Raw genomic sequence first — 26,827 nt, 5'->3', positions numbered from 1 at the left:
CTTTATTTACAGGAATTCCTCTACAGTTAAGATTTCCAGGGAGTTGACAGAGGTCTAAAGAAAACATGTTTGCCTGCTTTTAAAACAAGGAATGCTAAGGGGGTGGGAGCAGAACTACCTGTTAGTAGGGAAATGTGATGTTCCTGTGGCTCCCTTCTGAAAGCACTGAGAGCATTTCAAAGGGGAAATAGGCAGGCTAGTAGCAGGGCTTTTCCCACTTATTTGCCTTTCTTCCTTCTGTTTTTCTTTTTTAAAACTGTTTTTCTCCTTTGGAAGAAGCTGGTGTTAGGAAAAACAGTTTGGGGAAACATTTTCAGGGAACAATTAGCTAGCAGCGGAAGAAATAATACCACCAACACCCCCTCCCCAAACACATACTTGTCAGTTTCCCCTACAAACACTCCCTGCGTGGTTAATGTTAACTGCAGACATGTTTAGGAAATATGTCTATTACTTGTTTGTTAGTTAGTTATCATTCATATATATATATATATATATATATATATATATATATATATATGGGCAGCTGAGATAATATATAGTTCTGCCTTTCATAGAATCAAAATTTCAGAATTGTAGGGTTGAGTGAGTCATCTAGTCCAGCCCCTGCAAATCAGGAATCCCTGACAGATGCCCATCCAACCTCTGTGAAAACCTCCATTGAAGGAGAGTCCACCACCTTCTGAATCCATTCCATTGCCGAAAAAGCTCTTACTGTCAGAAAGTTATTCTTAACGTTGAGCTGGAATTTCCTTTCTTGTCATCTGAATTTGTTTGAATCCATTGGTTTGGGTCCTATCCACTGGAGCAGCAGAAAACAAGCTTGCTCCATCTTGACAGCCCTTTAGATATATGAAGATGGCTATCATATCTCCTCTCAGTCACCTCTTTCCCAGGCTAAGCATACCCAACTCCTTCAAGCACTCCTCATAAGGCTTGGTTTCTAGACCCTTTACCATATATGCTTCCTAAACTCATATGAAATAAACTTAGGGCAGTGCCAAATGACCTGTATTCATCTTGATTTATTTGCAGGAAGATTAGATGATGCTATTTAATGAGCACACATCCTGATTTATTTATTTTTTATTTATCAAACTTATTAGTCACAACTTACAACCAGCAATAAATAACACAGACAGTAAAACCAGCATCAACAGAGAAAAAGCTAAAACTCCATGAGTATTTTTATGATTTCTTTGCTGAAAAGTTAGATGGCACTATGTCAAAAGAAGTGTGATCCAACACTTTCCTGTGCGTGTTCCCATCAATTTCCTTATAGCAAAAGGTCTGATCTTTAGGTTACTAGTAGTCCCCCGGTCAACTATAATTGCACAACCTAAATTTACTGATATGTTATTGAATTGTGCGCGCGCACCCCTCCAAAATTGTGATAGTTGAACGGCCTTGGCCCAGTATACCTAAAGAAGCATCTCCACCCTCATCATTCAGCTCGGACACTGAGGTCCAGCGCCAGGGGCCTTCTGGCGGTTCCCTCACTGTGAGAAGTGAGGTTACAGGGAACCAGGCAGAGGCCCTTATCGGTGGTGGCGCCCACCCTGTGGAACGCCCTCCCATCAGATGTCAAGGAAATAAACAACTATCTGACTTTTAGAAAACATCTGAAGGCAGCCCTGTTTAGGGAAGTTTTTAATGTTTGATGTTTTATCGTGTTTTTAAATATTCTGTTGGGAGCTGCTCAGAGTGGCTGGGGCAGCATATAAATAATAAAATTGTTGTTGTTATTGTTGGTGCAGGTCCTACTTGTAGGCTATAACATCCAAAGTACTGTGGGAACATTCTCCCCTTCTTGCTGTCCCCATCGTTCAAGACCCTGTCCATAATAAATGACCATAATAGATGAAAAAAGAAGAATTGGTAGCCGCCCAGAGTGGCTGGGGAAACCCAGCCAGATGGGCGGGGTATAAGTAATAAATTATTATAATATTATTATTATGAAGCTAAGAAGGACTGCCTTTAACTTAACAGCATCTGAGGCACCGAGACAGAAGGCAGCACCTACAAGTCCTTTCGCCTTCCTCCACTCTTCCCAAGAAGGATAATGCGCATCAGGACAGGTGGGAAGACAAAGCAGGAGGGGTAGTGGCTGCTTCCCCCTGCCCTCCCCCAAACATTTAATAGTACGGTATATAAGCAGCACAGATCTGGGCAAGAGGCTGGTGGTGATCTTAAACATGAGCTCACCCATCCAGAAAACTCCCCACTGAACTGAATGGCCATTGCATGACAGCACACGGCCTTTGTGTAAAGGGAGCAACTCTCTTTATACATTTCTTTCTTGGAATATATATAACAGGGATGAAGAAAGGGCTGTAACTCAAGAGCATCTGTCTTGAATGCAGGTTCAATCCCTGGCATCTCCAGGTAGGGCTGGGAGAGACTCCTGGAGAGCCAGTCAGTCAGTGTAGACCATACCGAGTTAGATGGACCAATGGTCTGAGTGCAAGGCAGCTTCCTGTGGTCCTGTGAGGACCCTGCAGTGTTCCCAATGGTGTTGGGCTCCAACTCCCATCAGCCCCAGCCAGCATGACCAGGGATGATGGGAGTTGTAGTCCAATAGCACCTGGAGGGCTGCAGCTTCTCCCTCTGCTGTATATAGTCATTAACACGTCATATGATATGTGGAAATTCTCATAAACTGATAATTTCCTCCATATCTCGTATTCCTAATCTTTCCCCCAGATTGAAACGTTCACTGAATGTGAACATGTAACAGATTGCTTCCCTGGACACAGCTTGTTTCTGTATTCATCTCAGATTGGGTGTCGTCCCTTCCCCTTTTGCAAGAAATTATGATATTACTATATATCCATCTATTTTTAGCCCATATCCCCAACAGTGTGCAAAGAGGTAAGGAAATAACATTGACTCATATTTCTGACACCTTGTCTTTATCCTGTATGGTTGTTTTTTTGGTTTTTTTAAAATGTTGTAAATCCAGAGTCAAGCCTACCAGTAATGATTTTTCCTTATGCGGTGAGTCAGGAGGTCTCCAGCCCAGATAAAAACACAACAGTTTTAACAGAATAAATACTTTAAAAAGTATTCACACAATTTGCCATCACCATTAATGCCTACAACATGGATGGGAAATCTGTGCGGCCCTCGCACTCCCATGAGTCTCAGCCAGTAGTGCCAATGGTAGAGACAAAGTCCAACAATATCTGGAGGGCCACAGGCTCCCCAACTCAGGTCTGCATGATCCTTCTCAGTACTAACCTGTGTGATAGGAAGAGACCTTGTTTCCTTCTCTTCTCTCCCTCTGGTTAGGTCCTTATGCATTCAGCTCTTGAAGGCGTGATTGTGGGCAATGCCCATCAGCGAGTGACCGAAGCTTTTATGACACTTGAGATGATCTGTTGGAGAAATTGACACACATGGTATACAGCAGTGCAAAGGTTGTTCGTATATTTTCATGCAATGTGCTTGTGGATATGAAGAAGGCCAATCACGGGCCATTTGTCCTCAAATGAGGCCCCAAATTAAGACAACTGTTTGGCGTTTGATATGTTTTGCGACTTACAAGAATTTAAGAATATGAGATGAGCCTGCTGGATCAGGTCTATGTCCCATCTAGCGCAGCATCCTCTTCTCAAAGTGACCGATCAGATGCCTGTGGGAAACCTGCAAGCAGGACCAGAGCGCAGCAGAATTCTACCCACCTGTGATTTCCAGCAATTTGTATTTAGAGACATGCTGCCTCTGACAGCAGAGACAAAGCACGGACATCATGGTTAGTGTTTACCTCCTCTATTATTAGGCAGAGTGAGGCAATTGTCTCTGACAGCAGTTGCTGGGGGGGCAACAATGGCAGCCCTCACCAAAGGAAGGTGGAGGTTAGAAGTGTGTATGCCACATGGCCTTGCCTGCCCACCCGCTATAACTATGCTATAGGTCTGTTGGAGGACACAATCCCACTGCTTGGCTTAAAGTAAAATCCAGCCGCCATCTTCCCTGTCCAAGTCTTATCTAGCCACTCCTTCAGATCCGGTTCTGCAAATACTCTTGTTGACCACTTCCCAAACACCACCTGGCAATGCTCTTTTGCTTTATGGTTCTGTCCTTGCAATTAACCACAGTAAAATTTTGGACAGATTGTGTAACGTCTGTTCCTCCAGAATCACTGCTACAAATCATTTACTTCTAATGAACTATTTCTATTTTGAAAAGAAACCCAAACAACTCTGCTGGGAGACATTCCCCAACTGGATTGCTGTCATGAAATAAACTCCCCACATCTGATAGAAAAACCGAGTGATGAAGGGAACAAGCAATTGTACAAGATATTACAAGCACAATACTCAACATTAATAAATCAAGAGGTAGAATGGGGAATTAAGCTAATGAAACAAAAAATTTTCGAATCGGCAAACAAAACTGGAAAGTTTTTGGCGTGGCAATTGAGAAAAAGGAAAAAACAAAACGTTATTAATAAAATAAAAGTAGAAGAACAAATCTTGGAAGACCCTAATGAAATAAAAAAGAGCTTCCTTAAATTCTATGAAAACCTATATAAAAGAGAAGAAGAAGATGCCACAGAAATAGAAAAATATCTAGAAGAAAACAGAATTAACAGCATATCGGAAGAGGAAAGAAGTTTATTAAATAAACCCATAAAAGCAGAGGAAATTCAAGAGGCGATAAAGAGGATGAAACTGGGGAAAGCCCCAAGCCCAGATGGTTTATCGGCCAAGTATTATAAAGTCCTAGAAGAACTTATAACACCGGTGCTATGTGAAGTAATGAATGAGATTTTAGGAGGAGGAAGAACACCAGCGTCCTGGAAAGAAGCATACATTACGTTGATACCGAAACCCGACTCGGACAGACAGATTATTAAGAACTACAGACCGATTTCATTATTGAATAATGATTATAAGATCTTTGCAGACGTAATGGCGACCCGACTTAAAAAGTGTTTAGTTAACCTCATCCATACCAATCAGGCTGGTTTTTTACCTAATAGGCAAATAAAAGACAACATAAGACATACAATAAACATCATTGAATATTTAGAATGCAAAAATGAAATCCCCGCAGTCTTAATGTTCATTGACGCCGAAAAGGCTTTTGACAATGTATCCTGGCGTTTTCTTATAAAATGTTTGGAAAAGACAGGGATAGAGGGCACATTCCTTGAAGGAATAAAAGCAATTTACTCACAACAAAGTGCCAAATTAATTATTAATAATAACTTAACAGAACCCTTTGAAATTTCGAAGGGTACAAGGCAGGGGTGCCCTCTGTCACCTCTTCTGTTTATTATGATGTTAGAGATAATTACAAATAAGATAAGGGAAAATTCAGAGATACGCAGAATAAATATTGGAGTGAAAGAATACAAATTGAAAGCATATGCTGACGATCTTATGTTGTCTTTGGAGGATCCAAAAGAGAGTGTTAGTAAGGTGTTAGATCTGTTAGAAGAATTTGGAAAATTATCTGGTTTTAAATTAAATAGAACAAAAACTAAAATGATGAATAAAAATGTGAAAGAGGAGGTAAAAAACCATCTTGAATCTCAAACTGGTATTAAAGTAACAAAAAAAGTAAAATACCTTGGAATCTGGTTAACGATGAAGAATATAAATTTGATGGAAGACAATTACATAACCACATGGAAAGAAATAAGGAAGGACCTAGATACTTGGAACAGAATAAAACTTTTTTGGTCGGGCAGAATGGCGGCGATTAAAATGAGTTTACTACCGAAACTGTTGTTCCTACTCCAAAATATACCGATAATCAGGGGAACCTCAGTATTCAAAGATTGGCAGAAAATACTCTCTAAATTTATCTGGCAAGGGAAAAGGCCCAGAATTAGATTTAAATTACTTACAGATCAAAGAGATAGGGGAGGATTCGCAGTTCCAAATTTAAAGTTGTATTATGAAGCCTCGTGTCTTTGTTGGGTCAAAGATTGGATTGTTATTAAAAATAAACACTTGTTAGATCTAGAAGGATTTAATATAAGATTTGGTTGGCACTCTTATCTATGGCGTAACAAGGGAAAGGTTCATAAAGGATTTTCTAACCACATTTTTAGAGGACCACTGCTGGAAGTGTGGGAAAGAAACAAAAAATTATTGGAACAGAAGACCCCTTGGTGGCTATCGCCAATTGATATCCTGACAATAAAAAAAACAAACATCGATGGAGAAAGATGGACCTATGAAGACTTGCTAGTAAAAACAGAGACTGGTTGGAGGATTAGGCCCTATGAAGAAACAAAGAACAAATTGACAGGATGGATCCAATTTCACCAAATTAATTCTGTATGGACTGAGGATAAAAAGAATGGGATAAGTGAGAAAAAATCTAGATTCCAGATTGAAATACTAGAAAGTAAAACAAAACTATTGAAAATGTATAGCCTGTTACTTGAATGGGACACCAAGGATGAAGAAGTAAAGGAGGTAATGGTGAGATGGGCAATGGACTTTGGACATAACATAGAGTTCGACAAATGGAAGGCATTATGGAATAAAGGTATGAGATTCTCGGCATGTACAACACTCAGGGAAAATATGTATAAAATGATGTACAGGTGGTACGTAACGCCCGTAAAATTGGAAAAAATATATAAAACTGGTGATAAATTATGTTGGAAGTGTAAGATCAAGGAGGGCGATTTTTATCATATGTGGTGGTTGTGTGAGCCTATCAAAAAATTCTGGGAATCTATTTACAATGAACTAAAAAAAATCCTCAAATATACCTTTATAAAAAACCCCGAAGCCTTTTTGCTGGGGATAACTGGAGAGGAAATCAAAAAGGAAGATCAAACACTCTTTCAGTACGCGACAGTGGCTGCCAGAACCCTAATAGCGCAGAATTGGAAGACATCAAAAATCCCAACTATAAACGAGTGGCAAATCAAACTATTTGACTATTTAGAACTGGCAAAAATGACACAGAAAATAAGAAATCAAAAAGACATAAAGTTTAATAAAGAATGGAATAAATTTATGACATACATGGAAACAGAGGTAAAAAATTTAAAAATCACAGTAGGTGTGACGTAACACTTGTGATGTAAAGAGTTATTTGAGGAAAAGAAACTGCAGATAAAAAATCATATAATATATTCTGAAACTGAGATGAAGGGAAGTCAATTAATGTTGTATGTTATTTAGTTAATGTAAGTTAGTTTGTTGGTGTCATAGGTTAGGAGATGTTTTTCCTTTTATTTTCTTTATTATTATTTCTTTTTTTATGTACTCTTTTTTTGTATGTATGTGTTATGTATGTCTTCTTCGTTTGCTTTAATGTTTGATGTAGTAAAATGAATTAAAATCAATAAAAAAAGAAAAAGAAATAAACTCCCCACGGTGACCTCCTCCTTGGGTCCAGGGCTTTTCAGTTCACCATGGGAAAAGTCAATAGGAATCCGTTCCCATGTGCATTTCTTCACATATTCCATAATTAATCAAATGTTCATGAAGCTATCATAAAACAAAAGGCTGGTGTTTCGCAATAGTTCAGTTTCCCTTTAAGTACTAAAATAAGCATCATGTTTGCAAAAGCATTTACCAAATCATCTAGTAAACACCGTTTTTCTGTTTATCTAGAATTGTTCATACATGGGCTCTGTTTAAAATTTTGCTCAATAGAATTTGATTCTTCTCACTTCTGTTTTATAAAATGAGTGACATGTCTTCTACCATTGCTTGGGAGAAGTCTTGCTAGTGGCTGTATGAAATCCTACATAGACATACCTGAATTTGGAAAATGGCCTGAGCGTGTGAATACTATTTAGAATGTTCGACTAGGATCTGGGAGAACAGGGTTCATTATCACCATGGAGCCCTGAAGCTCAATGGGTGTCCCTGGGGCCAGTCTCTGCCTCTTAGCACAATATACCCCAGAGGACAAATGGGGAGAGGCAAGAAAACCATGCATCCACCTTCAGCTCCTTGGAGAAAGGTGGGCTATGCATGTAATATAATACAATGTCGTTAGGTTCTCAAGGAAAGCTACTGATTTCCACGGACCCTCCTTGGTGTACGTTGCGATATCAGAATCCAACACTGTTCCTTTATGCCATCTGATGATAGCAGCACTTGAACATCTGAGTACTCTAACCCTCTGTTTTCTTTTCTTTTTAACCATGGATGTAAAACAGCATTAATCTCTTTATCATCCCCTCTGCACGTGTGGTAACTCTTTCCAGTGGTATTTTCCCCCCATAGCAGTTAGCTTTGTAAAGTGAGCAGAATGAAAAGACAAACAAAACTAAATAGCATCTAAGACAAGGCATTGTTCTCTGGAGGAACTTTGACGTGTAGCCGTGATGATCTGCATAACTCAGACAAGTTTGTCCACTTACAAGCATTGTGGTCATCTCAAACATAATGTTAGTTGGGATAGCCCTTAATACACTTGCTATTAACCATCACACTGCTGTAAAAGGTTTTTATACTTTTAAATAAAACTGAACTGCATCCTAAACATTTGTACTCCTCCTTTTTTCTTTTCAGACTCGAATAGACTGAGTAATTCCTTTTAAAACAATTGGCTTCACATTACTCTTTAAGAGCAACCGTCTTTTGAGTTAGTCTAGAGCCATTCAACAGAATGAGGGTACAGAATGAAGGGGTAACATCACAGTAAAGCTGCCTTATACTGAGTCAGACCATTGGACATCAAGCTCCTTACTGTCCACACTGATTGGCAGTGATTTTCCAGTCTCCCATGGTCTGTCAGAGATTGAATCTGGGACCTTCTGTGTGCAATGCAAATGTTCTATGCCGCAGCTCCAGGTTGCCAGTAAAGATTTGCTTACCATATCTTAGCTCGCTCTTGAGACAATGATTTTCTTTCAAAGTGGCTCACATCAATAGAGAGGGGGGCGGGGAGGTTGCCATTGGGCTTACAAAAAACTTCCAACTCTACAATTCTCTGATTCTCTGAAAACTTAAAAAATGAAAAAGTTGAGTGGAAGAGAGGAATGGCAGAGGACATAAGTGTCTGCTGGATCAGGTTAATGGCCCATCTAATCCAGCATCCTTATGTGACAGGTTTTCTCAAGACCTATCAGTCCCAGTGTTCCAAATGCATGGACAGAAAAGAAGGCCAGCTGGGAGGAGGGGCAAAGTTACCATAACAATCAGGGTCATTGATCTCAGGGACAGTGGGAGCCAGTAGTGCTGCTAGTAGGATTTACAGCCTACAGTCATCAAAAACTGCATGCATTTTGCTAGAGAGCAAAGAATGCTTATACTATCTAGCTATTTTGCTGATTGTGACCCTGAAAGAAAAACTGGCTTCAGGGAAACAATTTATGAATTTGCAATGAGAAACACCATAAAAACGCAAAGCTTTAAAGTGAACTGGTCTATTTATAAAATGTTTGAAGCCATGTTGATCCATTAGAACAAGAACAACAACAACAATCAAAAGATTTTATATATATAAAGATTGTTATTGTTTTCTTTATGGTCATGGGGGATGGATTTAAAAAAAGATTATGAGAGCAATTTGCTTGTATGAAACATGACAAACAAGAACCAATAATTTTGAGTTTTTAAAATAGCCCCATTTTTTATTATCTTGTCAAAATACTGACAGGATAAAACCTTTATTAGAACCAGCTGAAAAGTTACAAAACAGTTAGCTAGGTTTATGGGGTTGTTCTTCAGGCTGGGTGATATATTAAACAAAAATAGCAATAGGGAGAAGGATGTTGGCCACAATCTCTTTTCAGACATGGAGAAAATGTAATTTCAGAATTTAAATGGATACCGTTTCTTCGTGACTCATGAGATTCTATGTATGGGATGCGACTGCGGTGTCTATGAGGGAAGGAGGCCATATTGAAACTTTGTAATGGGCCTTTAAAAAGGTATGCATAAACCCTTATGACAGAGGCCAGAGTGTTTTGCCATTGATGGGCAAGGATTTATGACTCCCAATTTTTCAACAGCAGAAACAGCACAATGAGCTCTGTCCTCCCTAAATTATACTGCTGAAGTGAAAACAAATTTTTTTTTTCCTTCCAGTAGCACCTTAAAGACCAACTAAGTTAGTTCTTGGTATGAGCTTTCGTGTGCATGCACACTTCTTCAGATACACATGTGTATCAGATACACATGTGTATCTGTGTATCTGTGTATACACATGTACACTGTGTATCTGAAGAAGTGTGCATGCACACGAAAGCTCATACCAAGAACTAACTTAGTTGGTCTTTAAGGTGCTACTGGAAGGGGAAAAAAAAAATTGTTTTGACTATGGCAGACCAACACGGCTACCTATCTGTGCTGAAGTGAAGAAAGTTTTGGGATAACCAGGAGTGGATTTTTCTGTGTAAGGACAACAAACTCCATTCAGTAGTGGTATTGATGGGCTTGTTGTTGTTGTTGTTGTTTAGTCATGTCCGACTCTTCATGACCCCATGGACCAGAGCACGCCAGGCACTCCTGTCTTCCACTGCCTCCCGCAGTTTGGTCAAACTATGTTAGTAGCTTCGAGAACACTGTCCAACCATCTCGTCCTCTGTCGTCCCCTTCTCCTTGTGCCCTCCATCTTTCCCAACATCAGGGTCTTTTCCAGGGAGTCTTCTCTTCTCATGAGGTGGCCAAAGTATTGGAGCCTCAGCTTCAGGATCTGTCCTTCCAGTGAGCACTCAGGGCTGATTTCCTTAAGAATGGATAGGTTTGATCTTCTTGCAGTCCATGGGCTTAGAATTCTTTAATCCTAAATGGATATCTTTTACATCAGTCTGTGGCCAGTGGATCAGGGTTTTAGTTAAAAAGAAAGTAGATACTGCAAGCCTGACATCTGCCTGCTCCTGGATTAGATGCTCCAGTGCAGCCTTCCTCAACCTGGTGCCCTCCAGGTGTTTAGGACTCAAATTCCCATCATCATTGGCCTAGGTGGCTGGGGCTAAAGGCAATTGCACTCTAAAACCTCTGGGAGGCACTAGGTTGGAGAAAGTGGCTCTAATGCTAGTCTGGATCAACTGTAAACTGGGGAGGGGCAGAGAATTATAGCAAAGTACTGCAAACATTTGCTTTATTAGCCAAACTTTAGAAGTTGCTTTCCTTCCTTGTTCTAATACAAACTCTAGAAGTGCATTGTTTGTACACCACGGCAAACGGTGCACTTAACAGCATTTGTCTGGAGAAGGAATAACCAATGTCACAATTATTTCCTTACCCTTTTCTGCATGGGCACCATTTGCTTTATGAGCTCTCACTTTCATTTTAAGAAGGAAAGCGGGGGGCGAAAGTAACATTTAAGAAAAATGGGATAAAGAGTAATGTGAATTGTTTTCCATCTTCCTATGACAGCAGTGGTTTATTTATAGCTGAAGACCAGAGGACGGTCCTCACGTGGCTATTGAAAATGAAAACAGTATGCGGGGTTTTGTTTTGTTTTGCTTTTGTGCTTTTGCAGTTAAAAAATCTCTCTCCGCATTCCCTAAACCCTTGTTATTGTAACCAGAGCCACATTTCACATTGCTACAATTGAGGGTTATGTAAATTCCAAGGATTTTAAAGGATAGGGCCTGCACACTCTGTGTTTGGCCACAGAGAAGTTGACACAAACGGTTACGGACAACTTTTTTGAGATGGAGGAAGGTGCTTGAATAAACTAAAAACAGATGAGAGGCACAGTGCAAAATTCAGCCTGAAGTGGAACCAAATGCCTTTGGGAGGGTCAGGTAATAACGTTTGCTTATTGCTTTCATTTCTACAGAAGAAGTTCAGGGTGGACAAAACAAACAAAAAGCCAAAACACCTTCCAAGCCTTTTCCTGGATGTCCAAAAGCTTTATACTTCTTTAGGAGTTTAAAGGGACAACATATTGACTTTGTGTCCTTGTATAGCTCATTGGTTTCAGTGGGCTGTGTTACTGCACTCAAGCCTTCTGAGCTTTCCATAGGCCTCGGCTGACCACGGTGCAGAAAGAACACCAGACTAAATGAATCCTTGGGCTATTCTTATGTCCTTAACCCAGCCAGGGGTCAGCAACCTTTTTCAGCTGTGGGCCGGTCCACTATCCCTCAGACCATGTAGTGGGCCAGACTATTTTTTTTTGGGGGGGTGAACGAATTCCTATGCCCCACAAATAACCTAGAGATGCATTTTAAATAAAAGCACACATTCTACTCATGTAAAAACACCAGGCAGGCCCCACAAATAACCCAGAGATGCATTTTAAATAAAAGGACACATTCTACTCATGTAAAAACATGCTGATTCCTGGACCGCAGCTTGGATTGGAGCTTAATTCTACCTCCAACACCCATGGTGGGACAACACCCTTTACTACATCTCAGGTTAGTAGGATGGCCTAGGGCATGCAAGGCAGGACCATGTAGCACACACAGATCAATCCCTGCTGCCACTCCTTGTCTCCTAGGGTTTGCCACCTAAGGCAGATGCCTCATTTTGCCTCATAGCAGGGCTGCCCCGTCTACTTTCTCTGCCCAAAGTGAACTGCCAGCAAACCCTATCGTCGCAGTTGGGTGTCATTATTATTAATTAAATTTGTTAGTCGCTTTATCTTGCCCAGGGCAACCCAAAGCAACTTTCAACCAAACAAGCAGGCAGAACTCCCCACCTCACATAGAATGATAGAATCATAGAGTTGGGAGGGATCGCAAGGGTCATCTACTCCAAGCCCCTGAAATGCAGGTATCTCAGCTACAGCAGCCGTGACAGGTGTCTATCCAACTTCTGCTTAAAAACCTCTTTGGACTTCAAAACCTCTAATGAAGGGAGCCTGCAGAGTGGCAGCATAGCCTGTGTGTACAGATCCAGGGTTGTTGTGCTACTCGTGACTAAGTCCGTTTGGGAGCAAATAATCTGCTTGCAAGTAAACAATTCCTGAATCCCCTTTACGACCAAGAGCTATGGTCAGGGTGTGGTCCAGGAGGCCGGCCTATATAAAATCTCCCTCATGAGCCTCCTGGTTGCTGGCAACAGCACAAGTTTCTGCCTTCTTGTTTGGTTTCTCTTCCTTGCTGAACTCCCTATGATGCCAACCTCGGACTGCTTCCTCATATTGCGTCTGGATCGTGTTTAGCCCCAGACTGATTCCCTGTGCTTGAGCTTGGCTTGTTTGGATTACACTGCACCAGCAAGCCTGGCGAGTCCTTTGGTGAGGAGCTTATGCCTCCTGGGAACCTTGCCCCTGAGGGCAACCGTTGGAGCATGACCGTCAGTTTTTCTTAGGATGTATGAATTTGGCCCTCAGGCCTCCGCCTGCTGCTCTGTAACTTAAATATTTAAGTCTTGCCTCTTTGTTTATACTTCATATAGACCTTTGGTTGCTGCCCCACTTCTGTTTCTGCAGATTGCCTGTGAAGGGAACAGCAAGTGTGTGTATCTGTTTAATTGATTACATGTGTTGGGGATGTGACCTCAGCCCATGTCTTAAAAAAGAAATTGTATCTGACGATGGGCCTCAAAGAGGCTAATAGCTTCCCTCATTAGGTTTTGTGTAAATTTTACCCTGTCAGGAGCTTGAGGGCTATAAAAGCAGTCATCACACGACTAAAAGCATTTTTTTCCTTCTTTCCAAGCAAAATGAAAAGGGGGGGGGAGGGGTTGGAATAGGAGATACAGGCATGATAACTGAGGGGAAAGAGTTTACTATTGAAAGAAAATAAAATCCACAAAAGGCCGTTAAATAATATAGGAAACAGCGGGGCTCAAAATGTGACCAACACCTGATTCAAATGGTCTTGGAAAGGCTTCAGTGACTAAGGAATATGTCGTCTGCCTTTGAGTCATCTTGGGACACAGTGAAGAAAAAAGAAAAAGAACTTGAACAAAAACAAATGTCAGCTTCAAAGTCTATGAACAGAAATGTTGGCTTAGAGGCAGGGTTATTGCTTTAAGGTTTCCAAATTTGGAAAGTAAGGAAGTAAGCAAAGATTCCTTCTTTGATGCTACTATGTGACAGACCCCCAGATATTGATTCGGTGTTTATACCCACTTCCCTCCTCCTTTGTAACCCTGTCATGCCCTCTCTTTGATCATTCCTGTCATCTGGGGGAAAGTCCCTTTAGGTCCTTCTTTTTATCCCTAAAAAGCTGCAGAGGGGTTTTTTTTGGGGGGGTACTACTGGGCCTCTAAGTGCTTTTATGAAACCCCCACTCTCCAACACAGAATTGGAAGTTCACTGAGGGCCTTGTCTCTAACTATTAAGCTGAAGGGGTCGGTAGGGACCTCCAGCATTAAGGCCTTATTCTTGTGTGACTTTTCATTGTGGCAAAACTACTCTGTGGTGAGAGGCAGCTTTAGGGTATTGCAACTGGTTTAGCCCCACTGGGTGCTGGCACCACAGAGGACATCACAATAATGATGTAGAACAGAGCATGGGAGGCAGAGGGTACAAATTTTAGTGTCACACAGGGTGCCACTGATATGTGAGAGCCCAAAGTCCTCCACTACTGCGGTCCATTTTCCCATGCCAGTTTTGCACAGTGAATATTTTGTTTGTATGCATGCAAGTGAGGAGAGATGGCATTTATCAACATGGGGCAAAAAGTTAGTTTTCAACAGTTTGCTGTGATTTATGAGCACTAGACTTCACTATGTGAGGGTGTGTGTGCCAATTGTTTATCAGCTCCTGAGGTGGTGTAGCACTAGGCATGTTATGATTCTGTAGGGAATGACTGGATGGAAAGTAGTCTTAATAAGTGCCACAATGGGATTAGACAGTCATATAGTCATGTACCTTTTGCCTGTATTTATAAATAGTCACTCTCATTATATCACCATGGATGCAGCACTTTTAATATTTGACATGGTTATAACTCCATTTCATGATATGGAAGTAAATTTATCAGAACAAGACAATCCAGAAGAATTACAGGGACCTATCGATTTGTGGTGACCAGTGCTTTTTTTTCTAGAAAAATAGGTGCCAGTACTCACCATGAAGTTGTTACAGTAAGTGCCACACATTTTAACAACAACAAAAAGAGGTGCCAGTACTGTGTACCCTTGAATACCCCCTGAAAAAAAAAGCACTGGTGGTGACACATTCCTCTATGTTAGGCATTACCTTTTGGGACCAGAGGGCACATTTCAAATTTGGGGAGAAGGCTAGGGGTGCCAGTCACAATATGGCTGTCGTGGGGTATACTACAAAATGGCTATCATGGAGAACGCGGCATAAAACAAAATATAGAGAAACAACCTTATGCTTGCTATAGGAAGTCAGCTATGGGGCCTGGCAGAAATGACGAGCAGAATCCGAAACCAGGGAAGAGAAGCAGCGCAAGAAGAATGGAAAAAGTTCAAGGACTATTTAAAGAAATATTATAAAATTAACGAAAGTTAGAATGATGTTGGACTGGAAAGTAAATGGTTACTATTAGCAAGGGTTAAGACAAGGAGAATAAGGAAGATTAGATTAATTTCAAATTAAAATAAGGGAAGATTTGCTGAGTAATTGATAAGAATTTGGAATACAGAAAAGGGAGGCATGAGGAAGTCGGGGAAGAAAGGTATAAGAAACTAAGATATGAAATGGTACATGTTTTTTGTTTTGTTTTTGTTTTTGTCTGTTTATGTATTTGTTATATGTCTGTTGTTGTTATAAAAACCTTTAATAAAAAATTATTTAAAAAAAAATATAGGAAGTCAGCTATGAGATCACACAACACTGATCTTACACATACACATCTTAATGACAATACATCATAGTAAATACCAAATAAGTATCACACAAACATACCTTAGATATTTGCCTTATGCCCAAAGGCTGCAGATATGAGTAACTTTAAGAATGCAATTTGCCTTCCATCCAGGGCCTGGCCAGTGGGCATGTGCAGCCTTTATGCTGCTGTTGGTAGAACTCGCATTGTAAGAGCTTTTGTGCTGGGTATTAGTGCATGAACACTTAAATGGCTGGCTGAGGGGCACCTGGATGATCTATTAAGAAGTTTTGTAAGTGAATCACTGCCCTGTCTCACCCTTTCTCTGCTTCATTCTTCATTGTCTGCTAGTACCACTATGCTACATCTGGCAAGGAAGCCAGTTATTGATGTATGCTGACTCACACTGAGGCATCGTCAAGATATCTTGGGCAGTTCATAATGCCATGCAGTGCCGGCTTACAGTACAGTCATGATACCACACTGGTACAGCAGCCATTATGTGTTTTCCCAACTTGGAAAACTAAGCTGCAGGGCACTGTTAAAAAACCAACCTTAAGTTCTGGGACAGAGGAAATTCTGCTTCCGTAAACCTACAGTAAGTTCCATGTATGTTGGAAAAGGAACCCTATAGGTGGTTAGGCTTTTATGAGCCCCTGTTTCTTGTGCCATTTTTCAAAACTGGAGATGACAGAGTGACAACTCAGCTGGTGGACTGCAAGGAAATTAACAGTACATGCATAGTAAATTTATGAAATTTCCTGTCACAAGATTTTTTTGGGAATTTGCTGCCACAAGACTTGGTGATGGCTACTAATTTAGAGTCCTTTATAAGGAAATTAGACAAACAAATGGAAAACAAAGTTATCGCTGGCTACTGCTTATGATGGCTGTACCTTATTTCTGGGTTCAGAGGCACTATGTCTGTGAGTACCAGTAGCTGGAGAACAAAAGCAGGCGAGGGCTATTGCCCTCATATCCTTTTGGGCTTCCCAGAGATATTTGGCTAGCCACTGTGGAAAACAGATTCTGGACTAAATAAGCCTTTGGTCTGACCCAGCAAGACTTTTCCTATGTTCTTAAGAACATGGCACAATAATATTTGAAGCACGCAATTCATTTTCATTCATTCCAAAGTTAAAGAAACTGAAAACCAGATGTAACCCAGCATCAGTCAGCGGTGTCACAATGGAGGTAAGTAGTGTGCCATAATTAATTGGGTATTCACTGTGGACCTAATTTCAAAGGTCTGCACAGCCATAAATGTATCTGCATGACATTAGGCCAGTCATTCTCTCTCACCCAAACATACCAAACAAAGTTGTTGTGAGGATGAAAAGAAGATAACCTCACATACTTTATCTATTTTCATTTCTACCCTCCATTTTGTAGAACAGTTCACAGGGAAGATTACAATACAAATCAATCAAATACAGCTTTTCATAAAATACTACTTTAGTCAACAACAACAAAATCTAAAATTAACACAATATAAACAGCAAGCAAAATCCTAACCCCACAGCATTCCGATGCCCAGTATGGTTCACCTTATTATGCCCCCCCCCCAAGTATGAATGAATTAATGTCAAAAGGTCACCAATGGGGGGGGATGATCGAACTGCCCATCAAACTGGAAAAGGGCCTTATCCAAAATGTATCTTCATCATAGGCAGGACCACCAACAAGTATCTGTGTCCCAAGCTGTTTAAGGCTTGATATTCTAATGTTGAAACCTTAAAATTGGGCCCAGTTGCATATAGGCAGCCTGTGCAGGAGTCATATTATTTCCCTGTACAGCAATCTGACTGCCACAGTCTGCACTGGGTGCAGCTTCTGGACAGTCTTCAGGGTTTACCCTACATAGATTGCATTGCAATAGTCCACACCTGAGGTTACCAGGGTATGAATGAGAATGGCCAAGCTATCTCAGTCAAAGGAGCAGAAACAGCTGGCTAACTAGCTGTAGCTGGGAAAGGCATTCCAAACCACTGATGCCGCCTGGGCTTCTGGTGCCCATTTCAAATCCAAGAGTAACCTCCCCTCTCAAGCTGAATACCAGTTGATGGAAACCACAAGAGGAGAGCGAGCTCTTGAGTGCAGGTCCCGTTAGTGGGTTTCCCTATTGCATCTGGTTGGCCACAGTGTGAGCAAGATGCTCAACTAGATGGGTTGCTGTCCTGATCTAGCAGGTTCCTCTTATGTTCTTGCGTTCATGCGAAGTATTTCATTTGATAGAGAGGCTTCATGGCTTTTTTATTTACTGGGATTGGGGACATTTTGTTCTAGTCCAGATGGGTCATGTCCTAATACTTCTGACCCAGGGTTTGAGAACTCGCATTTATGTAAGGTTTGGGAACCACAGTTCCAACTCAACCTCTCGTTCCTTGTGTCAGGAAATGGCAACCTCTGATTTCTCAACAATCCATAATTGCCCTGAAATGACTTTATATTCTTCTGGAACTCCCTGGGAGCCTCTGGAAGTTATCCAGCAATCCTGGTCAGCAGAGCAGCAGAGTCATGACACATCTGGAAGATGTCTATGTGTGGCTGTGCAAATCTAGTGGTATCTCACTGTCTTAAACAATAAAAAGTAGAGTAAAGAGAAATCTACTACAAATGCAATTATTGTCCCCTGGTATTGATCAGCTGAGATAGGGGGTATATTTGACCCCTATTTCCAAGGGGGTATATCTACTCATGATTTAAAGATGATTAAGTCAAAAGGTCCTGTGGTTGTGACACCAGTAAGCATAAGCCATACAAATGTATTCAGTGATTTAATTGCTTTATTATTTATTTCTTATTATCTTTACACTCTACTTTTCCTTCAAGCTGCTCAAGGTGGTGGACATGGTTCTTCCCCTTCCTATTTTATCCTTACAGGTGAAAAGGTAAAGGTAAAGGACCCCTGGACAGTTTAGTGCAGTCAAAGGCGACTATGTTGTGCAGCACTCATTTCGCTTTCAGACCGAGCAAGCCGGTGTTTGTCCACAGACAGCTTTCTGAGTCATGTGGCCAGCATGACTAAACCACTTCTGGTGCAATGGAACACCGTGATGGAAATCAGAGTGCATGGAAATGCCATTTACCTTCCTGCTACAGCAGTACCTATTTATCTACTTGCACTGGTATGCTTTCAAACTGCTAGGTTGGCAGGAGCTGGGAGAGAGCAATGGGAGCTCACCCCGTCACAGGGATTCAAACTGCTGACCTTCTGATTGGGAAGCCCAAGAGGCCCAGTGGTTTAGAACACAGTGCCTTTACCTTTACCTTTATCTTTACAAGAACCCCGTGAGATACAGTATCTGACCCAAGGTCACCCAGTGAACTTGCTTGAGTGGGGATTTGAACTCTGGCTTCCTATGTTCTAGCCCAACACTTTACCACACTGGCTGACAAGTGAGATACAAGGGTGCCATTTAAAAACTCCAAGATTGACAGACTTCCCTCCAAACAAACCAATGCCACACTGTCAGCAAATAATATAACCCAACTTTTCTCTCTCCACTTTAAGATCAATGTCAGCAGGAAAATAAGCACTGGTTGGCTACTTGTTGGCAGAGTTTTGATCCAGGAGGGGATCATGAGATTATAACCAAAGCACATACCCATTCTGGGCAGGTAAATATCAGACTCACAAATCTCTCTTTTTTCACCAAGAACATATCCAAATTACTCATGCTCATTCCTACCACCCCCTTTTTAACAATGGGGTGGGGTAAAGGGGTAGGTTTAAAGCCCCAAATTGCAAGATTCCTGATAAAAGAAACTTCTACCATGCAATGAACACAGTTAGCACTACCACCCCACACATAAACAACTAAAACCTGGGGACACAGTAACAATGGGACTTTCCTCATGATTACAGCTGTCATATTGTCATAGGAGTGTTACCAGCCAGCTTGCAGTTCCCCACTGTGCCTGCGTACACCACATACATTTAAAGCAGATGGCTTCCTCCAAAGAACCCTGGGAACTGTAGTTTAGTCTGCACAAAGCTACAATGCCTAGCACCTTTAAAAAGCAACACACACCCCAACCTACAAAACCAGGGTTGGAGTGACTGTGTATGTACTGTGTACTGAAAGCTTCTAGCAGGAGCAGCACACCTTTCTACTGCAGCCAGCACAGCCACTTTGCCAACTTTGGCCTATTTTTCATTTTATAATGAACAAAGTGAAGTCAGTGAAGTTAGCAAGAGCCAAAACAATGTCCCTGTGCATTGTATTTGCTGTCAGCTCCTTTCTCCTTTCAATGGGCTCATTTTAGAAATTTGGCAAATAGCAGTAGCCAACAGATCTGGTGAAGTTATGAGAGTGCTGAAATTCAACTGAAAAAATATTATTCTTGCACCTGACATCCTTCATGCATTAATTTGAATCCAGCTCCACCTCTGGAACCTGGCTTATTCCCAAGGCTCAGGCCAGAGGTTTCAGGATTCAGCCTTCAAATGCATGCTCACTCACATCATGCTCCCTTTGCACATCATATGGAATTGCTTTATTGATTTTAAAAACTCATAAGGCGCTTCACAGAGAGTCAATCTCATCTCCCAGGGAACTCTGGGAATAGTAGCTCTGAAAGGGGAATGGAGCTAGTGTGGTGTAGTGGTTAAGAGTAGTGGACTCCTAATCTGGTGTACCGGGTTTGCTTCCTCGCTCCTCCACACGCAGCTGCTGGGTGACCTTGGGCTAGTCACACTTCTCTGAAGTCTCTCGGCCTCACTCACCTCACAGAGTGTTTGTTGTGGGGGAGGAAGGGAAGTGAGATTGTTAGCTGCTTTGAGACTCCTTAGGGTAGTGATAAAGTGGGATATCAAATCCAAACTCTTCTTCTTCTTCTTCCCAAAAACTCTCAGCATCCTTAACAAAGAACAGTTCCTGGGATTCTTGGGGGGAAACCATGACTGTTTAAAGTGGTGGGATACTGCTTTAGAAGCATGGTGTGAATGGGATCTAAGACCAATATGGTGCCAGGCTGCTTCCTCCCACACCATGGCTCAGTTGAAATTCTCCTACTGAGCTCCTGTAATGATGCCAAACACCTTGAGGGCACCGAAAAGTGGGGCAAAAAAAATGCAGTAAATAAACATCATCTAGCATTTCAGCCTCTTATTATGGAAAATATGGTTGGTACCTAACAATATGTTTCTCTTTGAGGTACTAGCCAGCCCTGTTCAATTAGTCTATTATGAAGCAGTGCTTCTAGGAAAAGCTGCTGCCTACTTACTGGAAATAAACCCCACTGAGAAAGAAGCCCTGAATAATAACTGCTGTGTTACTCTTTTGCAAATCCAGATGCAATTATAGCAGTGCCAGGCAAAACTTTTGGACCAAAGTGCACAAGGGTAATCACACATGCGTACACACACACACACACACACACACACACACACACACTCCTTTTCAGCAACTTATTTTCCTTCAGCAATGTAAGCTTGCATTGAAAGTCATCTTAGATTAGCTGTTGAACATCTGTCCATTAAAGCATTAGCCAGCTTCATCAGCCAGCGAGGACATTACACTACACACATCTATACAGAAGGAGATTCCAAGAGCTATAAATAACTTACATTCGTGTACATGATTAAGTTCTGTAATCAGTTATTTCAATATAACATCACTCTGCTTCCATCCAATTCTTTTCTCCTTGCCAACAGCTTATATACACACACACACAATATCTGCAGCCTTGTAGAATTATAAAAGCAAAAACACAGCCTTGAAAATGCCTCTTTCGGGGTTGCTAGTGCATGAAGCACTCTGACCAGCAGCTCACCCCTGCTCTTCATCCCTGTTCCAGCTCAGTTATCCTTTATGCCCACTCATTAAGTTGTGTTGGCTTTTCTGGAGCAGATGTAGTGTCCAAACTGCCTTAGATTTTACACAGGCTTTTCAAATAAATAAATAAAAACCTAGCCAGCTAAGGCAATCCAAGATCATGAAGCATGCCAAAAAAAGAAAAGAGAAAAGCATTGCTTTCAGATGCAGAGAGAAAAAGGGAAGGAGAGAGGGGAGGGCAGAGGGAGCAGGAGATCAGAAGCCCTGCCTGTAAACCAAAAGAAAGGAGATAATAAAACAGAGCTACTTCAGACCTGCTCTTCAGAAGAGTTATTCATAGCCTCCCATGCGAAATGTGCACGTCTTCTTGTTGTTTCTCAGTCATGCTACGGTGAAAAATTAATGGCCAAATTGTTTTTTTCCTTTCCCAAGGAATTAACAATGGTGCCTCCACTATTGTTTTCCTTTTAATCTGATTTGTAACATGAATGACAAGATTAATCCAATTTAAAGGGTTATGACGGAACTAAGTGGCCCCTGCTGTGCGAGGGAGACGTGACAAACAGCAGGATCCCGCTTCCATTCTTAACCATCATTAATGTCATTTTATTATTTCTGACACTGAAAGTCCTTTTAATCATGTGCTGCTATTGCATCTCTCATAAGTAAACTGTGTTCTGCTGCTTTGCTTGTTGCGAAACAACTAATTTTGGATTACCTGCTTCTTGCCCACTGTAGCCATCTGCAAGGAGACAGGTTCTGTTATTATTGCATTCCTGTTCTGGCTCGTGACCAAGATGGAAACAAGGTTGAACTGAAGTAATTCATCTGTGAAGCCCAAGATGAGTTCCCACCAACCTGGTGCCCTCCAGATGTTGTTGGGACTCCCAACACTCTTCAGCCCCAGCCAACATGGGCAGCAGTCAAGGATGATGAGAGCCATAGTTCAAAACATCTGGGCTGGGGGGGATCAGGTTGACGAAGGCTGCCCTTGATGTTAAATACTTTATTATTTTATTTTCAGAAGCAGAAAATGTTACTTCATTGAGCTGATCTTGCCCTTCTGAGTTGAAAATCCTTAGTCCCCTTCTACATTATTGCAAATGATGTGCACACTTTAAAAAAACAAACAACAAACAACAATGCAAACAAACATCCTGACTATTCTTACTGGCTTGCCTCCCTTCCGCAAGTCCTGCTAAGCATCCAACTCTTAAGACCCAAAAGCAGTTCTGAGTGTCTTCCTCTTGTGTAATTCTCAGTCCTTCCAGAAAACCAGCAACACAACAAGGGTTGAGAATGACAGCGAGGGTTGTGGACCCTTTTCTCCAACGAGCCCTTTAGCACAGCCCTCTCCCTTTTGAGCCTAATGCACATGATAGGACAAAAAGAAACTTTCTAACTGCACTGCTATGCCACCACAGTTTCACTTGGAGGAGGTGTCAGATGAAGGTATTTAAAAATAAACCACACATAGCTCAGAAATCTGTAGAATTTGGATCCAATTGGGCTACTAGTTGTGCACTCAGGAATGTGGCTGCACTTGCCAAATCAAATCTTTAGGGATTTTGTAATGGTTCACATGCTGTAGAGAAAGAACAAGCAACACTGTCATAATCTTTCCCCCCTCTTGCACCCAAGACTGGATGAGGACTCAAGATAAGCATACAATCCATGCATCTGTGCTTTAGTTTTATACACACACAAATCTCCCAAACATGCACCCACTTGCTGTTGGCTTGTGTATGTGTAGCATTTCAGAAAAACTAAGAACCTATGTTCCAAACTTAAATCCTCTGACTGCTCTTTGATTGCTTCAGAAAAGAAAACAGAGCTTACCCTCTCTCTTTTTCCTCCCAGCCAGGGACCAGAAAAGCTGCTGCACCAGCCGCTCTTAAGATGCAACCCCCTTGTCTCTGTGTCATTCCTCCTTTTCCTGCAGTCCTGTAAGTCCACACACTGAGCACTGCTCGCCCTGCTTTCCTTTCACTGCCTATGCTGTCCTCCGAGTGGAACTGCTGCCGTTTTCACTTTTAGACCAGCCTCCCTCTGCAAGAGCCTGTGACGTCAGGAAGCCTCTACAAGATATTTATGGCTTAAAAGGGCTAAAGTTTCACTAGGTAAAAGCTTGGATTGCAGCTCCTTGGGAATCTTCGTCTTTTGTGCTTTCATGTGAGAAGCTTTTTCCAAATGCAATATAGCAATACAGAAAGCTGCCTTGTACAGTCAGTGCCTTGGACCATCTAGCCTAGTATTTTCCACACTGACTGGCAGCTGTTCTCCAGGAGCCGTTTCCAGACCAACTGGAAGAACCAGGGATTGAACCTGGGACCTTCTGCATGCAGAGCTGATGCTCTGTCACTGAGCCACACCCCTTCCCTGGGGGACTGCTGTCTTTGTACAGGGAGTGAGGCTGGGGCAACACAGTAAGCATGGGTGTTTCAGACTGCAACAAAAGCCACTTCTTCCAGAGGGCACATGTAAAGTGCCTCCGCCACATGCAACCAATGTTCCTGTTGGGTCTGCTGGTTTTGGCAAAAGAGGGCCTCTTTAGCACACCCCACACCCTGTGCTGCCAGAACACCCCAGAACTGCTCCAAACATCTGATAAGGCTTAAGTAAGAATGAATGGATTGGCCCCTCGTCTTGAACTCATCATGCACAGCCAGACTTCTGCTTCCTCCATGCTTTCTGTTCCTTGGATTAGGATCAGCCCCTTGATAGCACCAATTTGTAACTTAAGCTAATCTATATTTCCAAATAGCCATCACTGCACAAGTTATATAGTTTTGAACTGGATGCTTCCTGAGTTTCGGTAACTCAATAAATTGTCTCTGCTTAATAACAGGAAGGTCTCCAGGTTTTTTGCTGCTTTCGGTACCAGGGGGAAAAAATCCAATAAAAAGCAAACAGTACTAAACTGTACACTTAAAATATAGTTATAAATGTAAATACTTATTTTTGGCTGGCTGGTTGCAAACCTGTCTTTGGATACAAAGCAGAACTCTGGCATTTGCGAGATGGAACAACAACTATCCCTGGCCTGAAAGTGTGCATATGTGTGTTAATGTGTTGCCAGATTACACATTTGGAATATTTCTACCATGTCTCAAAAGTTTCATGTTTTTAAAAAAGAACTTTTGTACTGGAGGAAGGTAAGAAAAATGTCAAGTGTAATTTGACCCTAAACTCTTACCTCCTAGCAGCCCCATACTTCACCTTAAAAAATTATCTTGAATCACAGAATTGTAGAGTTGGAAAGGACACCAAGAGTCATCTAGTCCAACCCCCTGAAATGCAGGAATTTCAAGTAAGGCAACCATAACAGATGGCCATCCAATCTCTGCTTACAAGCCTCCAAGGAAGGAGAGTCCACCACCGTCTGAGGGAGCCCAAACAAAAACAATATTGTTCAGACCAACGTTTCAAATGAGTAATCTCTTGGGATGTGATGACTCTTTATAGATTTAGTATTGCTGCTCTTGCTTATTTGGTCTATGCCTTTATTGTTTGTATGGTTCACTGGTACCTTATTTATTATAGTTGCTTATTGCCTTGAAGGTTAGGAACGCAAGAAGAACCCTGCTGGGTGGCCAATTGCCCATCTAGTCCATCATCCTGTTCTCACAGTGGCCAACCAGATGCCTATGGGAAGCCCCCAAGCAGAAGCCAAGCACAAGCACACTCTCCCCTCCTTTGCTTTCCAGCAACTGGTATTCAGAAGCATGCTGCCTGACTGTGGTGGCAGAGCATATCCTTTGAGGCTAGTAGTCCATGACAGCCACAACCTCCATGAATTTGCCTAATTCTCTTTTCAAGCCAGCGAAGCTGGTGGCCATCACTGCCTCATTGGGGAGCGAATTCCATAGTTTAACTATGTCTGTGTGGAAAAATATTCTGAAACCTTCAACATTCAGCTTAACTGGATGTCCACAAGTTCTAGTTTTATATGAGAGGGAGGAAAACCTTTCTTTAGTCACTATCTTGAGGCCACAAATACTTTGACTATGTTTTTATATACTTTTATCAGAGTTCCATTAGGGATGGAACTGTAGAAGTCAATTAGCATATCTTAGAAAAACTGTTGTTTCAACTTCCAACACATTTATCAAGCCTGACTCATATAGAACAGTTCCAATGGAGATAATTTTGCATGATTTGACCCCGTGCCACACATAGATTGGACAAATTGTATGGGTGTTTCTCAGAGCACCCGGTGACATTGATGAAGGAAGGACCCACCTAATTTGTATTACCTGCCTGGTTCCTCTTGACAGAAATTATCAGTGCAAAGCAGACCTTGTGAAAATACCTTACACAACCCTGTTGACATATGAACCAGACACCAAAACAATGGAGGTTATCTTCATCTTGTTGTGTCCTGGACAAGTCTCCTGGAATGGCTGTAAAAAAACTTTATTGTGAGTAAGGGTATGCATAGTCTGAGAGAAGCAACTGTGATTCATCATACAGAAACTTTGTGGAATCTAAGGATAACTGGGTCTGAGTTGTCAGTGTATGGTGGATCATGTGAGAACCCTGAGTTCCATCATGGAATATAGGCAGGATATAAATATAATAAAAGTAAAACATTGCAGTGGTACCCAAAAGACTGATATTCTGAATGAGGCTTTTCTTCATTCAAGACAGCAGCACTGAATGGAAAAATTCTCAAACGTTGTTAAGCCAAGTGAGCACATGGAATCTACAAGCTGGTTCTACAACAAGGAACTTTTGCCAAAGCCGTTCCCCTTAGAGATATTCAAGGAAACAAACAAGCACTATCTTACAAATTCCAGCTAAGAGAGCTGCTTGCTATAAATAACTATACATTTTGCAGTTTTACCATATGAGTGAATTCCTTGGGGCTTCAATTCTATTTTGTACCCCAGTTTGTCATCTCTAGTTTTGTCTTTGGAGATCAGAAGTTGATCACTGCTTCAAAACACTTGTATGACACACCAAAGGTTGTCTGTTGATAATCCAACAGGGTATGCACAGATTATATGTAAAGAACTATGGATTTGACTACAAATCTCAGATGTTGTCTTCAGGAGAAGATCCATGCATGGCTAGGTAATAGAACAATTATTTATATTACCTTTTGAACCAGCTCCTCATATATTCAATATAAGTACACAAACAATAAAGAGCATTGTTTAAAGCTGGAAACAAGAGAAATGTCCACAATGACTCATGCATAATTCCCTCAGATTAATTTGTAAAACATGCCGTTCCCAGTCCCTAGGAGCTGGAGGAGGGGTGAAACTGTCGAATCACAAGGAATGAATGCACTAATCCATGTGACCAATTTTTGCAAAGGCCTTGCTTACAAACTTTGCTTCCTTATTTCAAAGTTATTTTGACAGAACCAGTTGCTGCCTGTTGGGGTATCTATTCCTCCCCC

At 41.5% G+C, this 26,827-nt stretch overlaps 1 protein-coding gene across 6 annotated transcripts in view; it reads right to left on the bottom strand.

The window, feature by feature from the left end:
• DAAM2 (dishevelled associated activator of morphogenesis 2) overlaps window positions 1-23,795 on the bottom strand; it is a 219,525-nt gene extending 195,730 nt beyond the window's left edge. For 2 of the 6 annotated variants that reach the window (XM_083604468.1, XM_083604471.1), the window contains exon 1: window positions 23,260-23,438. The gene's annotated coding sequence lies outside the window, so the exon portion shown is untranslated. Of the gene's footprint in view, window positions 1-3,240; window positions 3,378-21,734; window positions 21,855-23,250 lie in introns of those variants that run through there. The other 4 variants (XM_083604470.1, XM_083604467.1, XM_083604465.1 and 1 more) reach the window with 4 other exon arrangements.
• Between the last annotated feature and the right edge of the window lie 3,032 nt (window positions 23,796-26,827).

This window comes from Podarcis filfolensis (genome assembly GCF_964270895.1).
Source record: "Podarcis filfolensis genome assembly, chromosome: 3".
In the NCBI taxonomy this organism is placed as follows: Eukaryota; Metazoa; Chordata; class Lepidosauria; order Squamata; family Lacertidae; genus Podarcis; species Podarcis filfolensis.
Note: the sequence above shows the minus strand (reverse complement) of the source record. Positions and strands in the feature narration are given on the sequence as shown.